Source organism: Pinus tabuliformis, chromosome 3_1 (genome assembly GCF_031772625.1).
Source record: "Pinus tabuliformis cultivar Carrire ecotype Pingquan chromosome 3_1, CPIR1, whole genome shotgun sequence".
NCBI classification, from domain to species: Eukaryota; Viridiplantae; Streptophyta; class Pinopsida; order Pinales; family Pinaceae; genus Pinus; species Pinus tabuliformis.
The window spans coordinates 905,157,454-905,166,007 of NC_142301.1; positions in this window are offsets into that span (position 1 = coordinate 905,157,454).

An 8,554-nucleotide genomic window follows, 5' to 3' on the forward strand; every position below is an offset into this window, starting at 1 on the left:
ATTGACAAGATTGTCTTCCTTATTCATCACCAACTAATTACTAACAGACAATTACATACACATATAGAAATATAACACAACAATTGTAACATTCACAAACATTACCATCCAAATCAAAACACATAAACACACAAACCACTTGAAGCATTTGAGCGCAGATGTACAAATCATTCAAGGTAAGCAACAAAAATAAAATTAAAGAAGAAAATGATATAGTCATGTCAAACAAAGAAAACATAATGTAAATTTCAAAGTATGAAGTTTATCTCAAACATATACATAATAATGATAATCTAAAAATGTGTCATTGTTGCCCTCAACTGGAACCAGCCTAGATCCATCTAACTTCGGATCTATCATGCGCGGAGAGAGATCAAATCCCTCAACGTGCAAACCTTTCCTTAAATTCCACTCCAAAAAGAAGGTTTGCCCCGTTTGACGCATGATAGATCTGGAATTAGATGGATCTAGACTAGTTCTAATAAAGATGTGTGTCTATATATGAATACCATGTGATCTCACTAATTCTTTCTATCCTACATATGTATACATAGACACTTATGTATCCACATTTTACACTTCAATGTGTATTTTATATTTCTTTTTGCATCTATTATTAGTTATAACAAAATAGCTATCGTCATCGTCTTAATTTCATTATTAAATGTTTTGATTTTTTAAACATATTTTCAAGTTAATTTTATCAAAAAATTAAAAAAAAAAAAAAAAATTTGTTAAATTTATAAACTTAAATTATATAATAAATATCAAAAAAAATAAAATGTCAATTTTATTTATGCATTAAAAAATAGCTTTTAAATAATATTTACTCACAATCTTGTTAAATTTTATACCACTAAATTTAAAATAAAATAACGATTTCTAATAATAAAATAAAATTACGCCATTATCATTATCGTCAGATTGTTACTGGAAAAAGTCAATATCTTTGATTTGTTGGGATTAAAAATTATTACACTAATGCTTTGAAAACAACCCTCGATGCCAATTTAGTTGGAAAAAGGTGCAGTGAATGAAAAAACATTTCCCTTTCCATTTGTCAACTTTTACCTACAATTACGTCGATGCGCATCACATTTATTTTATTTACCTCTATTTTAGAAAGGGTGGTGGAATCGTCTACTCATTCTTTAGTTTCACGCCATGGCATACCATAGTCGTTTGAAAAATAAACAAGTCAAATGTTAAGTAACATCGGATCTGATAAAATAAATATTTTATAAATAATATTGTAGATATGGGCTCTTTCTTGTTTTTAAAAACAACACTTTTCTTTGGTGGAATTTGAGAAAATAAATATTTTAAAAGGATCTTATATCACATATTGGAATTTGGAACCATCCTGTTGTTTTCTAAAAATGTCATGGACACATCATATGTGTTTTAGCATCCAAAACGCTGAAAATAAATAAAAAATAAAAATTGTTTTAGCATCCAAAAAAGATATCATGTATGATGTGGCCTGTTGTTGCCTTGATCCACGAACCTTTTTAAAATAATTACGCCGAAAGATGGTTGCTAAGAATATGGTATCTTCAAAGGCTCCACACGTAAAATTTCTCCATCATTATCGTTTTTTAAAATATAAAGTGTTTAACCTACGCTGTCCGGTCATTTATAATTTAGAAGTGGCAGTTTAATAAGATTTTTTCTGTCATTGTTGTTATTATTTGGATGCTGGTGGGATATATATATATTAAATTTGTACTACACATTTAAAATAAATTAATTTTTTGTATGCTAATTTGTAATCTTCCAATCAATAGTAAATTCTCCAAAATCTTTAATTAACATTTTCAATATTTAGTTTGTGAAATATTTTTTGCGAAAATCACATGGAATACTATTTGTCCACGCGTTTGGAACCAACTAGTGTGGTTCATCGTCAGGACAAGTTGAAGAAACAGATCTAGCTTAGCATGTTAAATACTCAGCGCAGAACCTCCAACGGCTAACTTGACCAACGGCTAGATTGACTCTAGGACCGGGGTCAAAAAAAATTATTTTAATTAGTAATATTTAGGACCAATCCCTTAAAAATATATATATAAATATATAAAATATTCTTAATGGGTATTTAGTTCAAAAAGTATTATTAAAAATTATAAGTTAATTAGTATTTAAAAGGAAATTTAGTTAAATAAAGGACCTTATAATATATGAATAAATTAAATGCCTAAATACAAATATATAAAGTAATATATAAAATAATTTTATTTAAAAGTATTATTAAAAATTATAAGTTAATTAATAATTAAATGGAAAATTAGTTACATAAAGGACCTTATAATATCTGAATAAAATAAAGTAATATCAATAGGATGTTACGTTAGTTAGAAAATTAGTTAAAAAGTATAAGTTGATTAGAATTTAAATGGAAAATTAGTTATATAAAGGACCTTATAATATAAGAATAAATTATATGCATAAATATAAATATATGAAGTAATATAAAATATATATAAAAAAATAATTGAAATGGGTGTTTATTTAGAAGTATTATTAAAATGATAAGCTAATTAGTATTCAAATGGAAAATTAGTCACAAAGGACCTTATAATACCTAAAGTAATAAGCTGTTAGAATTAATAAATATAAAAAATGAGAAAATTAACTCTCTAAAAATAAATAAATGAAAGGAGAAAAATAATGATGAGATAACATAAAAGTCTTAAATATATATATATATATATATATATATATATAATAAAAAACATAAATAAATCAAAAAAAAAAAATAATAATAATAATAATGAATGAACGAACGAACGAACGAACGAACGAACGAAAAACTTAAGAGGAGGGCGGAAAAACGACTAGGAAGAGAGTGTTGGGACCCAACATCTACTGATTTTCCAGCCATCCTCTCTATTGAGATTGCTGGGCCTCTTTTCAATCTCAAGAGCTTCCCTAAATTTTCGATGATGGAAATGCGAAACCTTAACAATAACACTAGCCTCCTCAATACAAACATGATGATTGGTTTTCTCAGCATGTTCAGCTAAAGCGGAAGACTTAGCTCTCCTATGCTTAAGGTCCGTTGCGTGCTCACTAATCCTTTGATTAATGGAGCAACCAATCTCCCCAATATAGGGGTCCCACGGGAACAAGGGATCATATAAACACCTTTCATATCCTTAGGGTCGATAGGATCCTTCACGATTTGAGAAACAATTAAATATCATTGTAACAACACGGCCTACATTTGCACGCCCCTTCGTACTCCATGTGGCAACTTCTCAGTGACCCGCATGGCAATAGTTGGGGCTCAGGCACCACGGAAAGGCCAGGTGGTGAACAACATCGCCTACCTTTGCACGCACCTTCATTGTCCACGTGGCAGCTTTTTCAATGGCCCAAGTGCAGTGGTTGATCACATATATAGTTTTAGAACACTATGTTGATCACATCTATACAACTCTCCAACGTAGAAAATTTCAATGGAAAAATTCCGTCATGGGTGAAATTTCAATGGTTTATATCTTAATGGCAATTTTTTTTTATTGTTACACATTTTCTAGTGTTTTGCCCCCATTTTTATTATATATTTGATATAAATAATATATTAGCCTATTAGTTTGTGTGTAAGTAGATTCACGCCATTAATCCAACCTATTAAGCCTGATCACATTCACCTAGATTTCATAGAATCAAGCTCCACTAATGACGATTCTGCCCAAATTATGATCGATGTTCAATTTGATTCCATGAAAGACCAATATATAAAACCCACCATCCAAATATACAACTAGCCTTATTATAGTGGTTGAGATAATGTGACCTTATTCATGGCATTGAGCCATGCTCGACATTCTTAGTGCCCTCTGCCATGGAGGGTTTCATTAAAGGCGTGATTTCTTTATGTAAAATGGGTATCGGATACTGACTTTCACCCAATGAGTCCAATTTTAATACCACCGAATGAATCCAACTCCAAATACTAGCGATGGAGAGGAGAAATATTCATATGCAAGTATATTGTTCACCATTTTTTAGAATAAACATTATCTTTTTGTAGCTTGGAGAGATGTCCACATTCACTAATTCAATATATTGTGTTTAATTTTTGTATTTCTTCCATAATATGATGAATGGGTTGGTTTTGGAGTTCGATCTTCCCCTAAACAAAATTGATTAGAGTGATCAGTTAATTTTCTTTTATTACATGCAAGAAAAATGCATAACGCTATCAATTATTAGTCATTGTGTAATCTATGACGTAAGCATCTAGTCATTGTTTTGTTTGTCTTAGAGGTAAAAATCTCAACTAGTTAGAATAGTTAGAATATGTGTTTAGTTGATTATTATAAGTATAGGAAAAATATAAATTGAAAATCGATAAAATAAAATAAAATAAAAATTAGGAAAATTTAAGCATTATATCTATTTTATTACCAAATAGAATTTTACTAATATTTCGAGTGTTAAAAAATTGGAAAAAAAATATAAGGTAAAAATTGTTAATTTTTCTAATTTTGTATATTCTTAAGTAAAAATTTTAAGATTATCTTGTTTTTTTGTATGCAAATGACTAGACAAAATGAGGAAACCATTAGTTTGTAACCTTCAATCCAAAATGGATTGGGTTCTCACACACAATTTATTTGTGTAAAATAGGTAGACATGCCTGGTTTTCATCCAATGAATCCAATTTCAATACCACCCATCAAATCTAACTAGCAGTGGTGAGGAGGAGTGTTTGCATGCAAGTATGATGTTCTCCTTTTTTCTTAAATTAAACATTAACTTTCCATAACTCGAGCATGATGTACACATTCACTAATTCAATTTGTCGTGTTTCATTTATTTCTTTCTTTCATAAATGATGATCTTCCCTTAAACATTAGTGATTAGTGATTAGAGTAACTAGATAATTTTCTTTTATTATATGCAAGAAAAATGTATAAACATTACTAATCCTTAACTATTGTGTGATCTATGATGTACGCATCTACTAACTATTGTGTTTGACTTAGAGGTAAAAATCTCATTTGGATTACATTGGCATGCAGCTCCATAATTCTAGTCAAGTGTTGGACATCAAATGTGGTCATCCTAGTGCATAGTTTCCATGCTTTCTATTTCTTTTGGACGTCTGAACATGAGATGTTTTATGGAATTTTGGCTTCATTCATGGGGTTCCCTCCTCCTCCATTGGTTTTCCTTTTTAAGTCGCCCCTTCCCCATTGTTCTCCTTTTTTCGATTCTCTAGTCTTGATCCATATATCTTGTGTGGTTGTCATGGTTTGTCAACATGCCCTTTGTTGCTGAGATGATGATGGTTGCGACTTGTTGAGGGGTCCTCAAACTCACATGAGAGTGGAGTCCTCAACTCACATTTACAAGGAACACATCCCTTTAAGCACTCATGAATGGTTGAGTGAAGTGGAATTTGATTTGGCTAATGAACACAATTGTATGTATGACTAAGGTTTTGGATGTTGTAGCGGCATGGGTGTCAAATGCAGGGCACACCCATGATAAGAAGAATAAATTTATGTATACAATTGATCTCTATTTTCATATGAAGGTTCTCCTTGGAAGTATCCCGCTAAACAAGAACTATGCCAAAGATGAAATTCTCTAGGTTTTGGATGGCATTGTGTTGCAGCTAAAAGAGATGAATTGTAGGTTGATACACATTGAGGTGAGTATAGCTCCAGGCCCTGGATAGAGCTTCCATAGTTATGTGGAATGCCAATTGAGGTTGATGCCTCCAATTCCACGTAATTACTAATTTGTTTTCATTTGTTGTCATTTTTGTTGTTTATTTATAGGGATGTAAAGGCTAGAAGGATTTATATAGTTGGCTCTCATGTAACCCATAGGAAATTATAGTATACTTTTTCAATCATGATTAATCTTTTTTATAGTTTCCTTTTGCAAATTAATATTCTTATGTTATTTCATTAGTTCGAATTCCCATGTGTCAAGCCACTAATAAGTAGAAAGCCATGTCACTTGTAGGTTTTCGTTACTAATAGAAATACTTAGCCTACAAAAAAAAAATCATCTACAGAATATCATGTTTAGGATGTAGAAAATAAGGACCAAGATGAGAATTGGGAAATCCATAAACTCCAAGATTCTATCTAGTCCCATATACATGAGAGGACTATTATTTTTTTATATGCATTTTGTTGGTGTTGCAAGAAACAATGAATGGAATTGTAAAAATAATGCTATTCTTGTTATTTGTTAAACTTCATTGTTCCTCTATTTTTGGAGTAGTTGAAAATTGTTCATGGTAACGTGATTACAATTTGTCACTTTGTGGTTGCATTTTAGGTAAATCAGTAATAAATAATCCAAATAGAAGTGGTGGAGAAAAGATTAATATCTCTTAAGCTCGACAAAATGGTGGTCAAGATCAATACATATAAGAAATTTGTGGTGAAATATCATAGAAAGTGGCATAGGGATATGTAAGAGCATATAGTAGGAAAACCTCATAAATACAATCATCGATGCTTGTAGTGCTCTCTCGAGGGAAGAATTCTCTATTTTTTCCCAAATATGAAAAATGAGTGTATACCAACTTAATGAATATACTTTCCTATTATTATACATGGTTTTATACTTTATAAAAAAAATCACAATGTTTAATAATTTAATGAAAGATTCATAGTTCAAGGTTTTATAATTCAATGAAGGATTAGCTAAAAAATTATATATATATATATATATATATATATGTGTGTATATATATATGTGTGTGTGTGTGTGTGTGTGATTGATAGAATAACCTTAAAATTTTATATGTATTATAGGGATTCTCCCATTTATTATACATCTAAATTTAATGGGGGCTTCTTAAAATTTTCCTTGCTCTCTAATGAATCTTTTTTATGGATCCCCTCACCCCTTGTTCACCTATCACTAGCTCCACCCTCCCATTTCCCTCTTACTTGTGCAATGTGCACCCACTCAAAATGGATGTTGAAAATGCAACAAGATGATGGAGCTTAGTGAAAAGAAGTCGCCTTCACTAAGTGGGCCCGCAGGCTATTTTTGGCGCAAAGTCTATTTTTAGACATATGGATCATGGTTTATGAGTTGCAGGATGCTATTTGTGGATGATTGGTCATGTTGGTAAAAATAGATGGAATTCTATTTTTAGACAAATGGGCGGAGTCTATTTTTAGACTGCCAGGCTAAAAATAGAACGGTCGAATATTATTAGCTCTTAATAATATTTGGACTTTAAACATTATCTTATCCTCTTGGAGCACTTCAGTTCGAGCTACGGATGTGGCACATGCAACTGCCAGAAGGAAATACGCTTTTCTTATGGGTTAGTTGAGCTATTGCATGATGGACTTCAGTTAGAACTCAAGTGATTGAGTTTGGTGGAGTTGATTGAGGAGTTGATGGAGTTGTGTTCAGTTTGACTTGGTTGAACTAGTTGTATTTAGTCTAACTGCAAATACACTAGTGATGAGTGATGTGAATTAATTATTAATTAATTCACTAATTATTAACTCATAAAGCAACTAAAGAATACATTAGTTAACTCAGTGCATGGACAGTTTAGTGGAGACAGGTTTTAGAGGTGGAGACTACTATCAGTTGTGACTATAGTTGTGCATGAGATTTGCACAACCAATGATGGAGATTGCCAATGAGGATTGCGCAGTAAAAGCCAAGGAAACGAGCTTGGATCATTCCTATTCTCATCTTGGATTGCGCAGTAGAGGTAGGCAAACAGTGGAGGAGATTTGAACCTATGACTTGATTCAGATCTGAGCTAGTTTGTGTGTAGCAGGCGGAGATAGTACTGAGTACTTGTGAGGAGTATTGTACTATGTATTGTTACATGTTCTCTATCATTATAATATACAGATAGTGCGGGGTTTTCAGCTGTATGCTTTCCCCATTACATACTGTTTTAATGTGCGCATGCAATTGATGTTTCATTGTTTTTAATTCAACAAAAGTGATGATCAACGTATAGGAGGTTATGTATTATACATGCATTCCGCAAATAGTGCATAATCAGGATAATCTATGTGAATAAGTGTTATATTATTCAAAATTTCTACATGGTATCAGAGCAGAGTTGATCATCAGATCTATTATTCAGAAAGTGATTACATTTTATTTCTTCAGGCAGAGTCTGTAATGGGGCCAGGTAGCCTCTGGATTCATCCTTCTTTTGGAAGATGAGATATCCGGTAAAAGCCCATACATTCAATCTTTGTACGAGAAATACTTTGTTCTCACGAATTTTAGATCAAAAGCGGTTGAGTTTTGAGCTGGTGGAATTCGAATTTGTAGCAGTGTTTTCTTGGTGTCGAAGTTGAAATGTCTTTCAACGGATTGCGATTGGAGTATGCCCTTGAAGGCAACTCGAATTATATTGCATGGAAAGACAGGATGGAGGCGGTGTTAGATGACAATGGGTTGAAGGATTTCATAAAGGCTGAGGTCCTAAAGCCTACTGATGCTGCTCACGTTGAGGCTTGGCAAAGGAAGACAGCAAAGTGTCGAAGGATTCTGTTGGAGGGCGTGAAGGATCACATTGTATCCAGCC